The 24,479-nt window shown below is 40.0% G+C and overlaps 1 protein-coding gene and 1 long non-coding RNA gene across 7 annotated transcripts in view; both read left to right on the top strand.

The window, feature by feature from the left end:
* PHACTR1 (phosphatase and actin regulator 1) overlaps positions 1-24,479 on the top strand; it is a 584,673-nt gene that overhangs the window by 94,696 nt on the left and 465,498 nt on the right. The window lies entirely within an intron of this gene.
* LOC134735756 (uncharacterized) lies at positions 17,913-23,337 on the top strand. Its single transcript, XR_010119193.1, has 2 exons — positions 17,913-21,878; positions 22,966-23,337. It is a non-coding gene; the product is annotated as an uncharacterized lncRNA (long non-coding RNA).

Raw genomic sequence — 24,479 nt, 5'->3', positions numbered from 1 at the left:
GGACTCTAATACTAGGAGATGAAACTATGGAATAAATGAACCAAATTTTCTTAAAATCTGTGTGTAGATAGATCCATTGCCTGGATAGTTACATTTGCTTCCCAACAAGTCTTTTAGGTCTTATTCACATTCAGTTTTGGTGGTTACAGAACGAAATTAATCAAATGAAATCTATGTAGGTTGAAAATGAAATGTCACCTTTGGATTATTTTTCTCTTCATATAATATACACATTTGAAAGTTAGGTATTTTTAAACTCATTTTTTTCTCACTGATAATAAGAGACAAAGGGGCCAAAATTGCTCCTGGCTTCATGCCAAAGTATTCTTGTTTCTGCATTGTGGTTGGTTGGCTTGTTGTTTGCTTGTTTGTTTGTTTGTTTGTTTGTTTTTGCCTAAGATAATTTATGCTGCTCTTCCATCCCTCCACATCCCCTGGCATCTAGAAAAACGCTCTCTTTGAATTGTATATAAGGCAGAATTGTGTGAAGCTCTTCAGGTTTCCAGATGCAGAGATGCACTGTGTTCTGTCAGTGGATGGGGTTTCTGGTACCCCATCCTGGGACTCCAACATGAGACCCCATCCTGAGACTTCATACCTGGGAGGTCTCAGCAGCTGCAGGACAGGGAGGCTGCTCTATGTGCCGGAAAGTGACAACAAAGGCTTCTGTTCCGGCATCCTCCCCATAGTGACCAGGTAGTGACTGCCGAGGTATGCCCTGCTCATAGCTGGGGTGGTTGACTCTGCTCTTCTCACCACTCATGCGTCTTCTTCCTCCTCTCCCACCAACTACCTCCATGTATCTATCTCCTTTCTGCTTCGGCTCCTTTCTGCTCACTTCCTTTTCTCTGTGCTTCTTTGCCCCTGCACTGTGCTATTGTATGTCTTCTCCCTATGTCTCTCACATTCTAACTCCTCAAGAAAGAGCCTGCTTGGTCACCCAGTTGCCCATGAGTATCAGGCAGGGCACACTTGGGGAGCAGTCCATTTCTTCATGGGTGGGCTTTGTGTCAGTTGCCTGTCTTCACTCCTCTTAGATGTTTCTTTTCCTCATGTGTATATTCAGTGGGTGCTCTGAGGACTTCTTCCATAGCCTGTCCAATACAAGATTGATTTCTTAGGTTATTTCGTGGGCTTTAAAGTGACATGGGATTTAGCATGATAGAGGAAGATACTCCGTTAGCTTGCTTTATTATCGGTCATAGATTACATGAGGAAGTTTCAGAAATCACAGGAGGAAGGAAGTGTGATAGTTTGAAGACAACACTGAAAAATGTAGTAGATTACAATTTTCCTGGTCACGTAAACCTCCTAAATAAATGCAATTGAAAATGGGCAAGATGTAGCACTGGGTTTATTTAAAACCATTACATAAAATGAATCCTTGATTATATAAGGCTACACTGGAGAATATAGTTTCATTGCTGAAAATAACTTGTGGGTTTTAGTAATTTGACTTGTTTAAAGTATACACGTTTTTCTTACTGGAAATGCTATATATCTTGACATGGTGGTGGTTACTAGGGTATATAAAAATGTAAAACCATTGAACTGTGCACTTCAGATTAGTGTACGTGATGTATTTTATTTTATGTTTGCTATCTTTCAATTTAGAAAGATATGGTTTGATTTATTTCTTACTTTCTATTCTTATCTTGACCAAATCTTCTCCAGTTTGAGGCTGTTAGCCCAAATACATCCCACGCTGTGTTGTTTTTTGCCTTTTTATTCTACCCCACACGAATCACCCTTTCTGAAGCAGCTGTGGTCTGGGCCTGTCTTCATCAGGTACCGTTGTTTAAATGACTCGGTGTTCTGCCTCTGACTGCCTACTTAGTAGTAGACTTTCTGAAGGCAGGCACCATACTCCGTTTCCTTTATGTCTCCGTGGCAGCCGACACAGGGCTTAGCTCATGGTAAGATTTCATTAAGGATGTCAAAGAGATTCATGGTCCTTTGTTTTCTCTGAAAGAGGAAGTTGATCTACAGAGTGCCTGGGGAAGAGACAAGCAAGAGCTACTTTTTTTTTTTTTTAATGAGGCAAACGCACATAACATAAAATTAACCATTTTAAACTGTGCAATTCAATAGCATTTTGTCCGTTCACAGTGCTGTGCAGACACCAGCTCTATCTAGTCCCAAAATGTTTTCGTTACCCCAAAAGAAAACCATGTATCCACTTAGCAGTCAGTGCCTGTTGTCCCTCACCCCAGTCCTAGCAACCACCACTCCCCTTTCTGTCTCTGCAGATTACCTATTCTGGATATTTTATATAAATGGAATCATACAGTATGTGACTTTTGTGTCTGACTTCTCTCACTTACCATAATGTTTCCTAGGTTCATCCACATTGTAGCATGTTCTCAGTGCTCCGTTTCTTTTTGTGGCTAAAGTGCTAACATTTTTCAAACAGGAACAGAGCACCAGGTTTGATGTTTTAAGTGTGTGATTGCATGGAGTCCTTGTAACAGCGCTAAGATGAAGGAATTATTAACCCTATGCTACTGATCTGAAAATTAAGGTTAAAAGAAGCGAAGTGTCTAGCCTAAGTTTATAAAGCAAATAAACCAACCAACAAGGTCTAGGATCCAAATTCCTGACCCCAAGCCCACTGTTTCTGCACTACACTGAGTTGTCTCTCGGAAAGCTCGTGAATGCCCCTAGCTTATTCAGCCCTGCTGTCTGCAGGCTCCTTACTTGCCATCCTCATGCCTTTCTCCATTCTCTGCTGATATGTTAGTGATTCGAGCACAGCATTTCAGAGTAGGCCAAACAGACCCTTGCTCGTGGTTTCCTGTGTTTGAAATTGCATGTTTGTTAGGACTCAAAAGAGAGACTTATGACAGAAATTCCCTTCGCACTTCAGCGGTGTGTAATTGGACTTTCATCAAATCGAAGCCCATAAGCGATTTTCTTTTATGGCCTGGCAATCCTCAGAGAAGAAGGCCTCTTCAGCTGTGTTTAAACCATTGCGGAGAGGGAGCACCTTGAATATGCATGAGCGTGACCGAGGCAGCAACAGCAGAGGTGGATTTTAATAATTAATTCATTAGGCCAATTTATTTCTCTAATTGGTTGTGAAGCTTTGTCAACTAGGAGATAGTAAAAACAATTAAAAATTCAAATTATTTTTTACAACTTGGTGAATCTTAGGTATTAAGGATGCACAGAGAGAGAAAAAAACAGACAGCAAGCCCCAATCATGTCTTCAACAAGTGTTTAAATATTTACAAATTGCACTTTACTGAAACTCATTTTTGTTTTTATAAACGTATGTTGTCTAAATGTGTGCTAGGATATTGGTTTCACACACAAGTTCTGAGAGCTCTTTTAGAGTTGAAGGGCCTTATACTTAACCTTAGCTTCATGAACCAGCTTTAGGGGGGGTCTATGAACGCCTTGAAATTATCTGGAAAACTTTACATATGTGTGCAGTTTTCTGGGCTGAGCGGGCAGAGCTTTTGCCAGATTCTCATGGTTTAGGAACCACTACTCTACTGCATTCTTTCCAATTATCTGAGTCATCAGCAGACCACAGTGTAACAGTTTAGAGACACCAAGTCCCTCTCCCATTAGACAAGGTTGCATCCAGAGTGTGTGAGTGTGCTCCTGCCATCCCAAACTGCTAATGACCAACCAGCCCCTTAGCAGAGGCTCAGAGCCCTTCCTGTGATAATAGCCTTGGAAAAGTCATTCTGTAGTTTCCGCCTGTCCCTCTCTTACTAGTAAACTAAACTGTACAATCAGGCCAGAGACTGCATCAAAAACTAAGAGCAGCTAGATGAAGGCCAACACTAGGCGCAAGTCACCACTGGAACTAGTGCTCTAGAGGTTCAGAAGAAGAAAATTATCAGAGCCTTGCCACTCCGAGTGTGGCCCACAGGCCAGCAGCATCAGCATCCTTGGGGAGCTTGCTAGGAACACAGGATCTCAGGACCTCACCCCAGACCTACTGAATCAGAATCTGCATTTTGACAAGCTGCCCAGGGGATTCATAAACACCTTAGTTTAAGAAGCATCAGTGGATGCCCAGTTCTGAGCACTGCTGTTCATTCTCAGTCCAGCTCCTTCTGTTCCATATTCCCTGTGAAGACACATCCCTCCTTTAACGTTACCCTGGTTTTAGCTCCTGGGTGTCAGGTGGAATTTCTGTTCTCTCGTGTCCCCTAAGGAAGCGGCAATTTCTAGTGCATGTTTCCTGTTGTGGCCCCATGATCTGAGCTCCAGCCCATTTCTGGAGTACAAACTCCTCTTGATGCACTATGTTGATGGAGTTGTGATGAAAGTAGAAGGAATCCAAAGATCAGGGTTTTCCAGTCACCTTCCTCACGAGCCATACAGTCATGAGCAAGTTACCGCCTCCTGTGCCTCAATGTCCCGATCTTCATTAGCTTGTGGCAAGAATTAAACAAAGATATTTATGAAAAGTGCTGTGTGCCTGGCACAGAATAGAGGCTCCAAAAATGTCTCTTTGCTGTTTTAGTCATTTGGCAAAGGCCGCAGATACTCTCTGGAAAGCACACTGAATTGGGAGCTAGCCAATCTGCTCTTCTTGCACCTGATCAGGCTTTGCCTAGTTTTGTGTGAACTTGAGTAAGTCCCTTGCCCCTCAGTTTCCCAACCTGTAAAATAAGGCTTTGACCACAGGACTTGCTAAGATTCTGTATTATACCTCTGCCATATTATATATTGCCTCCTAGAGAAAGCCATCACCCACCAGATGTTCTACAAATGGAAGAAAAAAAAAGCTATACTTGATACAGTTAGTCTAACACTTGAAGGGTATCCCTTGAGACAATATGTTTTAATTGTTCCGCTTCTGTGGACATTAATCCCCCACCATTAGTGATTCTGAGTTGCTGAGGCTGCTTTATGCAAGCAAGAGCCCAAATCCTTGGTCCTTTTTGAGAGATCCTCCATTAAGTCTGTCTCAAAACACAACATGCTTCAAGTGAATTGAGCACAGTTGCAAATTCCTCTGTGACGAAATGAAGATTAATTTTGAGCTTCAGTACTTTGTGTTTATCCATCATGGTGCCAACTGTCATTGTAATGATACAGTCTCTCATGCAGACAATTAAGAATCATGCTCAAGAATCTGTTCTAACTGCTTTGCTTTGAGTTACAGTTCAATATAGAAACACCCCCATGCCATAAGGAGGGCCACCACACTGTTTGCAGTTTTGGAAAAAAATTTAACAACCTGTAGATACTGCTTTTTCACTCTAAAACATCTCAAAAGGCCTCTTGAAACTGAAGCAATGCAAATGATTGTTTTGTTTTGATAGTGCCTCTATTTCTTTTCCCTCTATTTCTAGACCCTAGAACTGCCCCTCCCCAGTACCAAATTTGCTTCCCAAGATTCCTATCTCTGTTGAGAACCTCATATTCTGGAAATTTCTCTACTTGCATCTCCCTACACCAAACTTACCTGTTTTGATCATTCCCTCTGAAGCCAGATCACTGCTACTAAACGGCAAATGTGACAAATTAATCTGTTTCCGTGTACTCAGTGATTGCTGATGAAGCTTACTCTTTCTTTGTCCTTTAGAAATTGGAAAGGAAGAAAATAATCATCCTCCCCTTTTTACTGAATGTGGGTTGGCAGGGCATGATGCCACTTAACTCCTTCACCTTCTCTCAAATTAAGTCATATTTGTGAAACTACAGCTCACATCCAAAATGGGGAAAATACAGTTCTCTGGAAAAAGTGGTAAAGTGTTGATCTGTTTCCTTGTCTTCAGTTATTTTCTTCTTCTCTCTATGTAAACCCTTTGTCCTTTTCCCCAGTCTAGCTTACTTTTATTACTTAACTGAACACCAAATAGTAGGTAGTGCCTTTCCACAAGAAACTAAAGGTTTTCATGAAAAAAAGTCCTTTTTCTTCTCCTGGTGTATGTCCATCTTCTAGGGCAGCAGGGCAGGTTGCCGTGGGCTTATGCTCCATTTCCAAGTGAAAGACTCAATATTTCCTGGGCATATACTCAGCTTCCAAAGAGAAGGATCCCTCCAATATGGGCAAGGCAAGAGAAAGTTAACTCAGCACACCTCTTCACTCCTGCGGGTGGATCATATTGGAGAAGCAAACAACAGTTGCACAATATTACCAGATTCTGGAACTTTCCACCAATGCTACCTTAAATGGCTAACTCTGAAGTGGAACTGCATAAAAGGCTCTTAATGTAGAGATTCATGAACATTGGCATTAACGTAAAGGAGCTATTAATGTATCTCCTTAATGTACTTGATGATACCTGATATATGCAAAAGAGATGTGAACCATTTACCCTCTTATGGGAAGCCCCATGCTTTTTGAGTTTCAAAGAATGATGTCAGCTCTTAAACATTTTATCCCTCTCTTAATCTGAAGTTCTCTCTAAGGTAAATTCAGTTATTCCCCTTAGCCTTTTAGTCTTATGTAATTAAACTCTGTGGGTGTGTATCTAGGGTTTCATGTCAGGGAGAGATAAAGTCTTATTAGGTTTGCTCTCTAGGGGGAAGAATCATTACTCTGAGACATGTTACTCTTTGTTCTTGAGGGCCCTGCATTACACTGCATCATGGTTGGGAGACATTTGTCAGTGTGTCATTGTCCAGTGAAATCACAGCTTATACCTTTCTTCTATTCTCACAACTTTAGGATATCATACAGTTTTTCAGAAGCAATAAATCTTGTTTTTGTCTATAAAAATGGCAATAGACACAGCCTGGAAGACAGGCTTTGATTTTTGTTTCCTTTGTTTTAAAAATCTTCCCTATCCCAGTAACAAGCTAGAGGGCGTCAGAAAGATGTGTTGACAAGTGTCAAAAGAATTTAGGAGTCCCATTTTGAGGAAGATGACCAAATTATCAGGACAATATTAAGGTTACAGAAGGATGTGCAGTAGAATTATGGCTTGTCTTTGCAGTGGGCATCCACACTGGGTCTAGCCACAAAGAAAGGAAAACAAACACTTTGCCAACCTGGAAGGACACTCATAATTTTTACTACAGAAGGGAGAGGAAGAAGACACAGGGTTGTGTGTGTGTGTGTGCCTGCCTCTGTGTGAATCTATGAAATATATGTGCATGCCTGTAACGACAGGATTTTTATGATGGTAATATGGCTTCTTTGATTGTCGTGAAGATAGGATTAGGATCATACTTGTGAAGTTGCCTAAAGATGATGATTGTTTGTAAACCTTGGCTGCCTTTTCTTATGTTTAGTGAATTTTGGGAGAGTGGACTTTTTTTCAAAGGGGACTTTAACCAAGGAAAGTGATAAAAGGTAAAATTACGAAGCAGGTGAAATTTATCATCACATCCCCCATGTATCCCTTTTCTGGTAACTTTTACTCCTCTCTGTACCTTTTCCAGACCTTTCTACCCATACCCATCAAAACCAAGGAAAGTTATAAACATATTCTTAGCAATAATAAGTGGCTTGGGAAACCCATAAGTTAAAGTGGTTGACAGTCAGAAAGATCTGAGATTGAAACCGGACTCTGCCATATACTGTGGGACCTTGGACAAGTTTATCTTTCTGATCTTCAGTTTTTTAAACTGGAAAATGGGAATAATGAAATCATCTTAGTGCTATTGCTACAGTTGAGTGAGTTAATGCATCTAAAACACTGAGCACAGTAGCTGGGATGGAGTAACTTCTTATGTAAATGATAGTGTCTATTACTGACATATCTTCCTGAAGTGAGAGAAAAGAGCTCAAATCTTTGGACTTTTTCTAACAGTAAGGTGGAAGATGTGGGTTATATTTTTCAGGAAAGGTGAGTACTGAAATAATTTTACCCTCTATCAGTAAGGTAAACTATATATTGTGGAAGATCACCACCAATTAAAAGTAAGCGCATGTTTACTTTAAATTTTCTTTTTTTTTTTTGAGACGGCGTCTTGCAGTGTCACCCAGCCTGGAGTGCAGTGGCATGATCTCAGCTCACTGCAAGCTCTGCCTCCCGGGTTCATGTCATTCTCCTGCCTCAGCCTCCTGAGTAGCTGGTACTACAGGTGCCCACCACCGTGCCCAGCTAATTTTTTGTATTTTTAATAGAGACAGGGTTTCACCATGTTAGCCAGGATGGTCTTGATCTCCTGACCTCGTGATCCGCCTGCCTCAGCCTCCCAAAGTGCTGGGATTACAGGTGTGAGCCACCGCACCTGGCCTTAAATTGTGTTTTTTTAGGGGAGCCAGGTGTGTATCAGTTAGTGTTTGCTGTGTAACAAACCTATCCAGAAGTTAGCCTAAAACAATGTTTATTATTTCTCAGGCATCTATGACTTGGCTGGGTGGTTCTTCCAGTTTTGGGGCTTAATGGTCAAAGATGGCCTCACTCACATGTCTGGGGACTCTGCTGGGTCAGCTGAGATGTCTGGGCTAGCTTGGGCTTGTATCCAGGTAGTATTTCATCTTCCAGGAGGCCAACCCAGGTTGTTCATATGATGGCAAAAGAGTTCTAGCAGCTACAGAGGGCAAACTCCAGTAGGTAAGTACATTTCAAGTCTTGGTTTTCTAATCAGCCGAAGTCAGTCACATGACCAACCCAGATACAAGGAGTGGGAAGTAGATTCCACGTGATGGGAGTTGCTGCAAAGAATTTGTGGTCACTCAGATTCTACAATATGAGGAGTTTACATCGGCCAGTCCTCTTCATGTTCATAGACAGCTATGAAAAAAATTCTGTACAATATTTTCTAATGAGATGGCAGCTTAGTTCCAATAAAAAAATCAAAACCTTTAGGAAAAAGTTCATCACTTCTTAGAATAGAGTCATTATCTGCATCTGATTCTTGGCCTCTCACCCATACCAACATAGGTGTAAAATTTCCAAGGTGATTGTAGCCAAAACAGATTGGTCCAGAACTCTCCATACAAGTCAGCTTCCTTTTTCCTATTTGGAAATCTTTTGGAAGTAGAGCAGTTCTGTATTTCCATGTTTATTCAAGAAAATACAGGCATAGGAAATGCCAGAAGTGTCTTTGCAGAAGATATGAGCTGGAAATAAAGCACAGAGTTTGGAAAACATTTGAAGCAAACAAAACAACACTATAACTGCACCTTTTGCAACTTCTCAGTCTAAGCATTGGCTCACGGTGACTTGAAGACCGTGAACACTGGGCATTCCACTGCCAAAACCTCAGCATCTTCCAACTGATCAGTGTGTCTCATCTGCCACTCTATTTCCATACCATAGTGCTTTTCTTTTGTTGAATTTTATGGATTTTTATAGGTCTTTTTGGGCTCCTCATTTAATATCCTAGAGTGACAATGAGATAATGGGCATTACGTAATTTCGAAAGGAAAATTCTCTGCAATTACAATGTGTTGCTTTATTTTCTGCAACCAAAATATTTCATGGAGTTACTCAGTTTGCTCTTTTGTTCTACAGTAGCTCTTGTGGTGAACACTACAACAGCTCAAACAGCTGGTCTGAGTCTCTCATGTATTTCAACCACACAGGATGTTTATTTGATATAGATGATAACATCACGCTTAATACAGTAAGGCAGGAGTTAGGAAAAGCTGTGGGTTCTTCTTCTCAATGCACCCCTTATTAGTTGTGAATTTGGGCAATAAAAACAACTTCACTGTGTCTCAATTTTTTCTTCTATAAAATGGAAATATGAATTCTTGTCTATCCCAAGAAGTGTTGTTCTGATGACCAAATAAAATCATGTTTGCGAAAGTGATTTGTAATTTAAAAAAATCTGTATAGAGATGATACTATTTTTAGCCTCAAAAAGGCCACGTCCATAATCATTCAAAGTAGTGAGGGATGCAGTTCTATTTCACCGATTTGAGTTTAGGATAAGTAATTACTCTAACATCAAATGCGAGCAGAAAGCCACTTCTATAGGTCAGGTATCCTCAATTCCAGTTCAGTAACCATCCTCATTCTAGCTTATTCTTGGGATTATCAAGGTACCAGAATTTACAGTTATTTAGAGACTAATCACCCCAAGCATGGATTACTTCCTTTCTGCTGCTGCCTAAATATGTAGCAACTCATTTCCTAGGAAACAACTCTACACCCTAGCAGCACTTGATTCAAGCATGGGAGAGAAAGTAAAAACTGAGAACTTAACTATTTGGAGGAATGGGATGGGGGTGATTATTGCATGCAAGTGTAAATCATTTATTACCTCCCTAACTTCTTCAGCATAAATATTGAGTGTTCACTCATCAATAAACAATTTTTTTCTTTTTTCTTTCTTTCTTCCTTTTTTTATTTTTTGAGATGGAGTCTTGCTCTGTTGCCCAGGCTGGAGTGCAGTGGTGGGATCTCGATTAACTGCAACCTCTGCCTCCAGGTTCAAGAGATTCTCCTGCCTCAGCCTCCCAAGGAGCTGGGACTACAGGCGTGTGCCACCACGTCTGGCTAATTTTTTGCATTTTTAGTAGAGACGGGGTTTCACCGTGTTAGCCAGGATGGTCTCAATCTCCTGACCTCATGATCCGCCCGCCTCGGCCTCCCAAAATGCTGGGATTACAGGTGTGAGCCACCGCACCTAGCCAACTAGTATTTCTAATGGTCTAAGTACAATGAAAACTTGTTTCACAGCAAAGAGATGCTTTATATAACATCCTTCTCCTCCATTCCCTTCTCGGCTTTCTCCTCTCATATCTTGGAGTGCCTTGTATACTTTGAGTGTCTTTACATAAGGGTTACTCAACCAGGAGATTTACAAATGCACAGGTTCTACTTTGGGAAAAGAAAACAGAAATTAATTGGAAATCAAAGCATGAGACATTTAATTTAAAACTTGAATTTGTTATTGTTTCAAACTTAACATATTCAAGTGTACCTCTTCTGATTGAGAAAAGAAGCTGAGATGCTAAGATATAAGAACTGTTTACATAAACTCTTTATAAAAAAAATCATCATTACCATCACCAAAACCGAGCCCCCAGGAAAGGAAAAAGTAGACAGAAAGAAACCTGCCCTATGTGCTGTTGAGAAATGAGAACAATGCCTTTATTTTTGTTTGTCACTTTCACCTTTTCAAACTACTTCCAAATATTTTCTTACTGAAAAACCTGGTATGGAGATCTGAGATTTTCAAGAAGGACCTTTAGTTTATTTGTATTTGTGTAGGCTAGACGCAAAATCTTTCTGAGGTCTACCAATGTGGTTATTGAATGTATTTGTGTCTTCGATACTCAAATATAAAGGAGAAGTGCATGAGAAGTTGACCATGGGCCAGGCGCAGTGGCTCACACCTGTAATCCTAGCACTTTGTGAGGCCGAGGCAGTTGATCACCTGAGGTCAGGAGTTGGAGACCATCCTGGCCATCATGGTGAAACCCTGTCTCTACTGAAAAATACAAAAATTAGCCGGGCATAGTGGCACACATCTGTAATCCTAGCTATTCAGGAGGCTGAGGCAGGAGAATTGCTTGAACCCAGGAGGCGGAGGTTGCAGTGAGCTGAGATTGCGCCACTGCACTCCAGCCTGGGGGACAGAGTGAGACTCCATGTCAAAAAATAATAATAATAATAAAAGAGAGAGAGAGAGAGAGAGAAGTTAAGCATCAATGAATGTGGCTTAGCTCCTAAACCACAGGCTGAAACCCTGGGAAGCTTCATACCTCTATCATCCTACTCTCCAATGTGTAGTCAGTCATTTAGTCTTTCAGTGTCTCTGTATGAATGGAAGGGCCTCACAGGATATTTTGTGGGGAAAAAATTAAGGTTTCTTAAAACGATAATATATGTTATCTGTTGACTGCCTACTCTGGGCCAGGATATTGGGTTAAAGTCTTTATAAATGATTTTGTCAACTTCTAAAACATCTCTAGATATTATTAGCACATTGGATTTAGAAATAAGAAGGGAGGCTAAATAAGTTGACAAAGGTCACACAAACTGGTCCAGATTCCAGCCCAGATCTGTGAGCAAATGACTTTGGGTCACAGGCTTGACTGTGTCTTTGTAAATATTGTTCAGTATTCTGAAAACTCCTCGAAAGGAAACTTTGGGGAAAATCATTTTAATTGTAAGCCCCATGAGGAGACCGTAGTTCAAACACATCCCCTCAGCCTGGTACCAAGTAAGAGGAGCTTTAAGAAACCCCCAGGGGAGTTTATCATGTGGCCTGTAGTGTTGGTAGAACACTCTGGGCTGCTGGAGGACACAGGTCTGGAAATATAAGGGACAAGAATCTGGCTTTGGTAGCACGACAGAGGTTTTGGAGTCACTGGACTCCTGTTGACTAAAGGTCAGAGGTGTGTGTTTTGAGAGGAGGAGATGTTGGCAGAAATAGAAACTGGCCTGGAGCTGTTCTACATGGTCTGTGCTAGAGAGAGCCACCTGGAAGGGCAGAGTCCCCAACAGGGAGAACCTGTGTGACGATGGACTTCTAAGAACCAGAGACCTAAGGGGAGGCCACAAGGAGCCAGCCAGACTTTCTAGTCAGGGAAGCACAAGGGAGCGATACCATGTGAATGAGGGCTGGGAGCCAGCCAGGTGCTAGGGGACGCCTGACAATCCACCAGGCCCTCCATGAGACAGAGTTGACTATAAATGTCTGCCATGGTCAGAAGAAACCACAGCCGGCTCCTAAAAGTTCTAAGCAACTAATACGTTCCTCGCCCCAGGCCTCCTCTCCCTTCTCTGCTCTTTCAAGTGTTAGAGGAGCCGGGGCATCTAGCAAGGGTATGGCTGGAGGTTGAGGGCAAGGGCAGGACAGAGGGACAGAAGCCCATCAGGAAAGAACAGAACTAGACCTGCTTTCTTTCCCAGAATAGGCTTCTAGCCAGCAGCAGCCCAAAACCACAGCTTTAACGTCATTTAACATGCATGGAGATTGAGGTCAAAAGTGAGAGAAGGATTTTTGTTTTGTTTTGTTACCTCTGAGAAGGTAGATGAGCCATAAGGCCACAGAGAAAGTTTGCAAGAGAGAGGGCAGCAGACAACGCCTTTCGATTTTACTCTTCAAGCTCTCCTCTAACAATGACATCTGGGTCAGGGATATGAATGGGCTTAGCAGTGACAACAAATAAACCCCATGGTGCCTCGTTAATAGATTTACTGAACAATATTGTGGTAATGGGTACCTTGGCTTCTGATTAGAAAAGGATTATATATTGAGGCAAAATTGCAAAACCTAATTATCTGCAGACATCACCTAATTATGGGGCCTCTGTCACCTACCACCCATGTAACCAGGGGCAAATTACTTACATTCTACATGCTTGGATTTCTACATCTGCAAAATGGGAAGAATAAGTCACTTTGACCTAAGATTTTGGGAAGGAAGTAAAAAAGTCAATATATTTAAAGTGTTTAGAAGAAGAAATGGCACATAGTGAGTGCTTAATTTGATATTTTAAATGAGCTTTATTAAAATCAACACACAGTGAATTCAAGCAGTTAATTTGAAAGCACCCATTCATTAAGTGAATAGTGAGTTTTAAAACAATAAAATATAAGAAATATTCCAATAGTTCAAAAACTAATAAGACTCGTGGAATTTTTTGAGTGAAGTGAAAAAAAATTAAAGGTTAACTGTATTTTCTTGGTTATTACAAACATAGCAAGCCCATCTCTGGACTTGGACAGATCTGTCTTGTAGATTTTCATAGCAATTGGAGATCCATAAGGAATGTGAAAGTCCTGGAACCAAATGGCCCTGTTACAGTTTCAGAACACAGTTTTGTATTGAATTATGCTAATTGATTTTTATAAAATCCCTTTATCAGTTGGAGCTTCAGGTTCACTCTACATTTTGATTCTGTCGGTTGGTCTGTTTTTATAATGGGGCAGAAGTCATTTGCTGCCATTTTAGAAGCTTCTACTTAGTGTTAATTCATCATATTCATTTCCTTTATTCTGCAAACAAATACAAACTCAAGTTCATTAGCTACTGGGATTATTCACTGCTTCATTGGGGTGTGACCACATATTGATTTCATACATTCCTGAATTATAGTTTTCCTTCCTTTAGAAGGAAAATCCTATTGCCTACCTCAGAGGTCCCCAACCCCCGGGCCAGGGACTGGTACTGGTCTGTGATGTGTTAGGAAGTGAGCTGCATAGCAGGAGGTGAGCAGTGGGCAAGCAGGCGGAACTTCATCTGTGTTCACAGCCGCTCCCCATCGCTTGCATTACTGCCTGAGCTCCGCCTCCTGTCAGATCAGTGGCGGCATTAGATTTTCATAGAAGCGAGAATCCTATCATAAATGGCACATGCAAGGGATCTAGGTTGCATGCTCCTAATGGGAATCTAATGTGTGATGAGCTGTCACTGTCTCCCATCACCCCCAGATGGGACCATCTTGTTTCAAGAAAGCAAGCTCAGTGCCCTCACTGATTCTGCATTATGATGAGCTGTACCATTATTTCATTATATATTACAACATAATAATATAGAAATAAAATGCTCCATAAATGTAATGCACTTGAATCATCCCAAAATCATCCCCCTACCCTGGTCCGTGGAAAAATTGTCATCCACGAAACTGGTCCCTGGTGCCAAAAAGGTTGGGGACTGCTGGCCTACCTAATGTCCCTAATGACGTTATAAATCTGCATACTATTAAAGAAAAGAAAAGCCATATAAAGACTTTTTAGTTTACCTTTCTGAAAGAAGATGATTTAAGAATGGAATTCAGAAAGTTTAGAGGGGGTAGTGAAAAAAGGCATGGAGGCTAGAAATAGATAATGTTGTTCTTTTCCTAGCACTATTTTCATTGCACACTTCATTTCTTCTCAACCATGTCATAATGGGATCTATTAATATATTAGTTCTTGGGTCCTGATATTTCAGGAAATTAACTTTAGTATCTGTAGTTCTGTCCATGTATGTTTCAGTCTAACGCAGAGTGTACTGGTGAACAGCAAGGATTCTGCACAACCAAAGTACTTGGGTCTGAAAGAGGCTGTATCCTGGCTCACCACCACAGTGACCTTGGGCAGGTGACTTGTGCTCTTTGTGCTGGGGTTTCCACATCTGTAAAATGAATGGAAAAGGTATTAAGTTCATATATTTAAAGTGCTTAGAAAAGGGCAAGGAGCAGTAGCTCACACCTGTAATCCCAGCAATTTGAGGGGCCAAGGCGGGAGGATAACTTGAGGTCAGAAGTTCGAGACCAGCCTGGGCAACATAGCAAGACTCCCATCTCCACACACACACACACACACACACACACACACACACACATTAATTTAATTTAAAAGTTAGCTGAGTGTGGTGGTGTGCACCTGTAGTCCTAGCTACTCAAGAGGCTGAATCAGGAGGATTGCTTGAGCCCCAGAGTTCAAGGCTGCAGAGGGCTAAGAGTGTGCCTCTGTACTCCAGCCTGAGCAACAGAACAAAACCCTGTCTCAAAAAAAAAAAAAAAGTGTTTAGAAGAGTGAGGGGCACATGGTGACACTTAATAAATCTTAGCTCTTACTATTTATTTTTCTGCTCATTTCTGAATGAAAGGACAGCTTCTTGTTTAGTGTGGTTTCTCCATGTTATGTGGAGACATACCAGCATATTACAAATGAACAGAATAAGTTAATTTAAAAACCTAAGTTTGTGTTAATACAGCCAATTTGTATTTTGAAGGTCAAGTGCTGATTGTGATAATCAATCTCATCATTCTTGTTTTTATGTTCGGATTGTGGAAGTTGTACCCAAAGAAGCAGTGAATCTCAAAGGCCTGTTTCCTGCCTTTTTCCTTTCCCAGTCATTTGCCTCTACCACATTCTCCTATGCAATTTCTTTCTAGAGTGTCCTTCTGTCTCCATTTTCGCTTTTTCCTTCACCATCAGTTCCTCTGCAGGTCTGGTTGTGTCATTCTCATCTGCTAGGGTACTGCCTTTCCTATCTTCATCTCATGAAATTCAGGTTTCCCAAACTCACCTTTACTCTTGGTAAACTCTCCACTCACGAGGAGATAAACATTACAAATAACACACGAAAAGAAAAGAAAAGAAAAGAAAAGAAAAGAAACATTTAGGAGGAGACTTTTCACAACTCCATGTGTTTTTCCTAGATTACAGTTTTGTTTGTATTTTAATTAATCATTTTAATAGGTTGGGAGTGTTTCTCAGTATGATTTTGTGCGTGCACATAGATGACAAGGTTCTCTAACGTAGAGACTGAAAGTAATTTTTCCCCATGGCTAACTCCAAAAGTGCAGACATTTTGCTGAGTGACTTAGAACCAAGAAAGCCAATAGAGGGTGTATTTAATGCAGTATTTCCATTCACGTACTTACCACTTTTTTTCTGGAAAGGAATTGAGAGCTTACAAGGATATATACTCCCCAATAAGATAATGTGAATTTAAAGTGTGTCTCCCCCTACACAAAAAAGTAAAAATAAAGTACTGGGCAAAGTAGAGCCAGGGAGACTAAACATTTATATCATGATGACCCACATGTCTTTTTTAGATGTGGTTACATAATTGGCTAGGAAAATTTAAAAACTTGATCAAATTTAGCAACAATTCTCAATGTTTTCCCTACTTCAACTTGTAGAACAGATGACTTTTGCCTGTGAGATTATCATCTCCATGGGTAAATAGCTGTAGCCAGTTTGCCTTTTGTTATTCTATTTTTCTGCCTCTCAGTTAGAAAGCATACAGGAGTTCAAATTACTGTGACATTGTTATAGGGTGTCCTTGAATCTTTTCTAATTTATGTCTTAAGTATGTAATTTACAAACTTCATTACTTTAATAGTAATAATAAAAATCCCTTGCAGTGCATCTGAAATATACTGTGCTAGAGAACTTGCAGGTTTGCACAATTCACAATGTCCATAAATCAATATAAAGGAAATAATAACTCAGGTTAAGGACAATTAATCTTGAAATGAAGATCAAGCAGGGATTTCTCCTGGGACTCATTATGGGCACGCTTTATTCAATGAATCACTTTCTCCACGACACCCTGACTGACTGTAGGAGGACCAACAAGTTCCACTGGACTAATTTTAACAGTCTTAAGAATTGAATGCTAAGAACATCCTAATAACCACCTAAATTTTATTTATTCGGTGGGATACCCACTTTCCCTCACTCGTTATCATCCTTCTTGGTTGTTTCTATGCATAAAGCTGATAGTCATTATGCTATTGATTATTTAAGAAAACAACCCATCTTGAGATAATGTTGTTGGCTAACATTCCCAGAGTTTTCTTGAAAGGACTTTTTCTATCTTTTACTTAATTACTTTAGAGATAAGGACTTCCCAAATAGCCGCTGTAACTTCACTACATAGATAAGAAAGCAAATTCGCTCAATTGTATTTAATGTAGGGCAAGTATTCTTGGGCATTTTGGGGTCACAAATCCATTGAGAAAATGTTGAAAACTATAGACTCCATCCCTAGAAAAATGCACTGATTCATAACATTACATTTTATGTACCATTTCAAGGATTTTGTAGACCTCTTAGAGCTTACACAAAGGCCTTCTAACCCAAAGATGCCATTCATTCTAACAAGTAATACAGCTCTGCTTATTTTAAGATATATCCATGTGAATGAAAGCCTGTGTATGGAGAATCTACCTCTGGCAGTGTCAATAGACAGAGTCAAGAGAGGTATTTCATTCATGAAAAAGGCAACATAAATCCTCACACAGATGCAAATCCGATTTACTAGGATTGGCAGAACCTGATGTTTACAACAGGTATTCTTGGAGCTGACAAAATCTAGTATTTTTGTGGAAACACATAGCAGCTTCAAATTGTCCACTTTTCCTGAAAAGACTGGCCCTTGGCAAGCATACTGATTATATAAAGAAAGCGGAAGTGAATTTTAATGTAACTTCCTTCAACCACATTACATGATAATATGAAAATAACAAAAAGAGCTTTCTTTTCTGTCTTATGTGAGGGTGAGGGGGGTGGGGCTTGCAATAAATAGAATATTTGGATAAATTATGGCTTGTTAGTTGGGCTTTTTTGATACTCATTAGTCACTTTGGTTTTCAGCAATTGTTTAACATCCTTCTTTTTCAGTAAAAAACTTAATTTTGGAATGTGATTGTCAGGTTTCTCAGAGCTAGAATTATCTATACAAAGAAGTAGCTGTGGGCTTTGATTACCTACCTAACCTTAACCAATCCCAGTTGGCTGAGTGGGTAGGCAATAGAGTTGTCACTCTGTGATTTTGCTGCGTATGATGCCAGTGCGTCAAAAGGATTTATTTATAGAAGATCATAAAATTCTCAGCTTAAAGTGGGACATTTTGCTTCTCTATTCTTCTCGCTAATTAGGAATTGTCACTGACTTTTGCAGTTACCTACTTAAATAGCATTGATTCTTATACAGTACATTTCCTATAGCATGTTTATATGTATTCAATATAAAAAACTACACATGAAAACGCAGAGATTAAAGTAAATTTCGATTGTATAGCAGGATGTAAAATTATGTGGATATGTTCTTTTTATAAGAAAATAATCATCAGAAGTAGATATCAAGTATACTCTATGGCGGAATTTCTATTCTTTTTGTTTCTTTTATTTGTAATATTGGGTGACTTGTAGTATTTTAAATCCACACTAGAGAACTTTGTAGGGTATAATATTCTCCAAAAAGAGAAGGAGTTACATGAGAATTTGACTGTAGCTGTCTTTGAAGGAGTAGGATTATAGATGATTTCTGTTTCCTTCTGTTTCTTTATCTTTGTTTTCTTTTTCTGGAATGAAAATGTATTGCTTTTGTAATAAAAACCAACCAAAAAATTATTTTGGGGGAAAAACAATGCTTCGTTGTAAAAAAAAAAAAAAACACAAGCTTTTTTAGAAAGCAATTTGTATGGTTTTTAGAGGCTAGGAAGTGGGGTGGGGTGGGTACAGAGAGATTGGTTAATGAATACAAAATTACAGCTGGATAGGAGGAATAAGTTTTGGGGTTGTATAGCACTGTAGAGTGAATATAGCAAACAATAATTTATTGTATGTGTTCAAAAATCTAGAAGAGAGGATTTTGAAAGAAATCGTGAATGTTTGAGGTGATGGATATCCTAGTTACCCTGATCTGTTCATTACACATTATACACAGGTATTGAAATATCACTCCGTACTCCATAAATGTGTGCCATTATTATGTGTCAACTAAAAATAAAAGGAAAATAATGAAACCAAACCAAACCAAAACAACAACAAAAAAGCAATTTGGAATAGAAGCAAGACATACATTGTAGCTCTTGGCCCAGGGGAGTTATTATCATAGCAAGGCAATGCCTGATCACAGTGCACATGAGTGGGATTTCTGTAAAGGAAAAAGAGAAAAACAACAGCATAGAGGCTAGGGAAAATGCTCTTTCTAGTAGCAGAAACAGCTATTTACATGAAGTTGTATCTCAGCCTAGTGTAGCCTTGAGGAACTCTTAGGTTTCATAGAGGAGCAGTTTGGGACCAAATTGTTGCCTCAAGTACAAGACAAAGGAGTTTTGTGCTTGACTTAGGAGATGATGAAAACTCGTTTGAAAGTATTTGAGTAGGTGAGTGATCAGATTACTACTATGCTTTAGAAACGTTGACTGGCAACCTGGATTAGTGGCTTGGAGTATGGAATAACAGTAGAAAGAGGTTAGTAGTTGAAACTCTTTAAAATAGCCCAGAAGAGATCTTAAATTAGGCTCCAATTTTCTGAGTGGAGTGGGTAAGATGAAAAAAAGATAAGAAAATGAGGCCAGGCGCGGTGGCTCATGCATGTAATCCCAGCACTTTGGGAGGCCGAAATGGGAGGATCACTTGAGGCCTGGAGTTCAAGATCAGGCTGGCCAACCTGGTGAAACCCCGTCTCTACTAAAAATACAAAACAAAACAAAACAAAACAAAAGCCAGGTGTGGTGACTGGCACCTGTAATCCCAGCTACTGGGGAGGCAGAGACAGGAGAATCGCTTGAACCCAGGAGGCGAAGGTTGCAGTGAGCCAAGATTGTGCCACTGCACTCCAGTCTGGGAAACAGAGCAAGACTCCATCTAAAAAAAAAGAAAGAAAGCCATCTTCACTTTACTTAAGACACTCCATGTATTTAATTCACAACTAAGTGAAGGCTGAAAATTGAAAATGAACTAAAAACTCCAGTCAAGTTTGATACACAGTGGACCTGGGTTCCCAGACTCTTTCTCTACTCCCTTAGTGGATTGCCCTTAAGATAAGATTCAAGGGCTTTAAAAAAAAAAAAAAATCTGTGAAAAAGGCATTGATGGTAAGGTACTTGTTTCTTTCAATTTCTGCTTTATGGAATCCACATATTTAAGCTCACCTTGATGAATGCTATATTGAACATGTTAATAGAAATGATGACTAGAGGGAGAGAAGGGGAGGGAAACTGAAGAGCCTTCCCACCAGTCTATTATCACCTAGGGGCAGAATATGCTAACTGAAGACTCATTTCTTCTGAGTAATACATATTTTTAATTTTCAAAAAAAAAAAATATTTTTTTTGAGACAGAGTTTCACTCTTGTTGCCCAGGCTGGAGTTCAGTGGTGCAATCTCGGCTCACTGCAACCTCCACCTCCTCTAATGGCCTCCTAATACATTGGAGTAAAATCCCATCCCTTAGCCTGCCATGGACAGTGCCTGGGCTGGCCCAGCCTCCCTCTCCTTCTACTCCTGCCCGTACTTACCATGCTTGGGCACTCTGACGTTTGCTCCAATAACTCCCTCCAGCTGGAATGATCTTCCCTGTTTATGCTGTAGCTGGGTCGTTTTTGTCACTCAGTGTCTCAGTTTTGAGCTGCCCCCCTTAGAGAGACCTTCCTGAACCCCATCCTGACAGTAGGCTGTGGTCACTCTTGGCTCTGACCAACCAGCTATAGTTCTGCAATAGCACTTATTGTTCTCTGAAATCATAATTTTATACTTGTCCACTGCTTTTATTCCCACCCGTTCCCCTAAAATATTTGACAAGACTTTGCTTATTCTTTCCATTGATGTGTATCACTACAACGATGTCTGGCACGTAGGTACTCAATAACCATTTTTCAAAAGATTCTGGAAGATAATAAAAATATGTTCCCTTTGGCTGAAGTGATTGGATTTTGTCAACCTTGGGGCCTGATTGGCATAATACCTCTATAGATATTAGTAGAAATGTCTCAACCTTCTTCCCTGGGGAGTTTGAGCTTGTGAAGTCTGATTCTCTAGGTTGACATTTCTGCAGATTGGGTAGAGGTAAGTAGGTTTAACTTGATAAAGTGAAGTGGCAGTGTTATCCAAGAAGTTAAAATAGAGAATGAAGGGTGTCAGTACATAACTTACATTTTTAAATTACACAAAGGTATATGTAAAATGTGCATCCATGAATAAAATTTATATAGATGTAGCTATGTCCAGGTACACACAAGTCCAGATAACTATAGCAGTGGGTGGAAACAAAAGCTTGAGTAATACAAGCAAAACCTAATACCAAAAATAGTTTACCCTATTTTAGAGATGTAGTAGTCAGAGTCATAAGGTAATGAGATAAAAACAAAACTCAGAGTGTATACATCCAAATAAATATTTCTCTCAATATTGTCTTCAGAACACCATACAATATATTCTGCTTAAATAGGCATATGGATTGATTCAAGTGACTTGTTTTTGATAGGTTGCTAGAACAACGTAGAACATTCTAGAACCTCCTAGAACAGAATGATTACTATCAGTGGTGGAAGCATCTGTACCTCTTCAAATACCCCCTTCGTAAAAATGTATGCTTGAAAGGCAAAATGATTTATTTGTGCCCACAACCAATTAGCAGTGAAGAGAATTCAGAAAAAGGGAGCAATGAGCTTAGGATGAAAGGTAGAGAAGAGGTGAGAGTTGACCTGGATGGGATGCGAAGAGCTAGCAGAGCAAAGGCAGGCATCCCAAATGGAGAGAACCTGAGGAGAGTGCAGACCTCTTGTGGAACGTAGAACTGAGTATGGACAAGCCTGGAGTAAGAGGTGAGAAGTCAGGTGGGGAACCTTGGGTGGGGTCACATTATAAAGACATTTCTTCCTTTCCAGCAGAGAGAAAAATGTGGGCAGAGGAAAATGAGGTATTTCTGGGGACATCTGTGTCAGAGTGTGAGGCTTGGGGAGCAGGTGTGGATAGGACAGAGGAGGGTTGGACTGCTCCCTGGCCTAACCCTTAATCAAGGAGACAACTATTGCAGTGTGACAGGCCTGAAGGATTTGACCTTGAGAAGAAAGGCCAGTTGAGGAAATACTTGTAAACACTTATTTATTGGCTTTAATTTTCTTTCCTTACTTTTTAGACTGTACATTATCGTTCAAAATTCAGTAGTTTTAAAACGGTATTCAGGAGAAATAAATCTCCCTCCCACCAACTAATGTCACACATTTTTTTGGATACCCATTTTAAGACATATTTTAGAGAAGAAAGTGTGAATAGGGACTGACTAAATATTAATAATTTGCTATGTTTTATACAATAGTTTATTCTTCACCATAGTTTTATGTTATCAACACCCTTTAGGGTAGATAGGAGGGATGTTCTATTTTGCTGACAAGGACAGAGGATCAGAAAAGTTAAGTAACATAAAAAGTTAGTAACTTTTTAGTGGAAATATCTAAATTAAGATTCAGGCTTTTGGGACACACACAAAAGAAAATACTTAAAGATAACTGCAAATGAAATTTCACATATACTAATTTCATCCTCAGTTTTTGAATAGCTACAAAGCACAAAGTTTTAAATTCTTTTTGAAACAAAAATAAAAAAAATTTAAATCCTCAGTGTTCCCACATTGTTTCTTTATAAAATCCTGTAAAACATAATGGCCTTTTATTTAAAACCACAAAAGCAACAATAATAATGGTTGCAATGCTTCTGAATTAAGTACCGAGGCCTTTGTTTCAGCTTGAATTACTTTCTGAAACCTGTAAGGAAGCCATCAGCCTCACCTGACTTCTAAAGGCATCAGAAAGTGCACCCACAGAGCCTTAAAATGTGAAGTATCAGCCTGGTACTGAGTCTCAACTGCTGTCTCCCTCTTCTCTCTCCTGCCAACTCTGTTTCTTTTTTCAGTTTCAATTTCAGGACAAATGATGGAACAAGATTTTCTTTTTCCATTGGACAAGCAATTTACCTGAATTCTTTTGGTGGCACCGTTTGGTAAACCTAAAGAAATCAAAGTCAAAAACTTGGATTCTTTTGAGTATTTGTTATCAGGATTATTCCCTTGTTGTATCCTTTTATTGATGTCAATAGCACAAAGGATACTAGGCTAAATAGAAGAATGGAACACCTCCAGCAATATTTAGAGAACTGGAAAGTGAAGAGGCATCTTCAAGTGTTAATCAGACTGTCATTGAAACTGTCCCTGTAAACTTTATTAAATTAATCAGAGAAGAAGAGAGAAAGAAAAAATAAACATAATCCAAGCCTGCAGCACATTCAGCATTAATCGCTAGGTCAGCTGCTCCCTGACCTGCTTCCTCACAGTTGTTTGGTGCCCGTTGTCCTAGCATCATGTAGACCCAGCTACAAAATTATAGTTTCCTTTAACTGCTCCCTAGATGACAACCTGAACATCATGAAATGTTAAGTTTTCCCTTTGAGATGTTCTTTTAGGTCCTACATGCGAGTAAAACTACTGACATCAGCTGGTTTAAAGGACCCCACCAGAAGCTGGCTCATCAAGGAATGCAGTTTCCACATTCTGATGATTGCATCCCTCTTACCCCAACCAATCAATGACCTCAATTTTCCAGCCCCTCCCCCTCTATGTTCCTCTTTAAAACACCAGCCCAGAACTCCTTGAGGAGATGGATTTGAGAGCTCCCATCTCTTTGCTGAGTGTCCTGCAATCATTAAAGTCTTTCTCTGCTACAAACCCTGCTGTCTCAGTGTAATTGGTCTGTTACAGTGTAGCAGGCACACAAACCTGTTGGTCCTATAATAGCATCTTTGCAGATTTTCCAGAACCAATGCAGTAAAGAATGATAATAAAAAATTACAAATACCGGGCCAGGCGCGGTGGCTCATGCTTTAATCCCAGCACTTTGGGAGGCCGAGGCGGGCGGATCATGAGGTCAGGAGATCGAGACCACGGTGAAACCCCGTCTCTACTAAAAATACAAAAAAATTAGCCGAGCGTGGTGGCGGGCGCCTGTAGTCCCAGCTACTCGGAGAGGCTGAGGCAGGAGAATGGCATGAACCCGGGAGGCGGAGCTTGCAGTGAGCCGAGATCGCGCCACTGTACTCCAGCCTGGGCGACAGAGCGAGACTCCGTCTCAAAAAAAAAAAAAAAAATTACAAATACCAGAGTTGGACTCATTTAGCTTAAAGATTCATTTCTAGAAATGATAGTTGAAATACTATGTGTGTAATATTGCTAGAGATATAAATTATATACTTTTAAAATTACTGTCTTTTAGTAACAAAGAGGAAAGAATTGTTCTAAGAAAGCAAGCGTCCCTGTCTTGTGCCAGTTTTCAAAGGGAATGCTTCCAGTTTTTGCCCATTCAGTATGATATTGGCTGTGGGTTTGTCATAGATAGCTCTTATTATTTCGAGATACGTCCCATCAATACCTAATT

The sequence above is a fragment of the Symphalangus syndactylus genome, chromosome 23 (genome assembly GCF_028878055.3).
Source record: "Symphalangus syndactylus isolate Jambi chromosome 23, NHGRI_mSymSyn1-v2.1_pri, whole genome shotgun sequence".
NCBI lineage: Eukaryota > Metazoa > Chordata > Mammalia > Primates > Hylobatidae > Symphalangus > Symphalangus syndactylus.
This window is presented reverse-complemented; position numbering and strand designations above follow the sequence as displayed.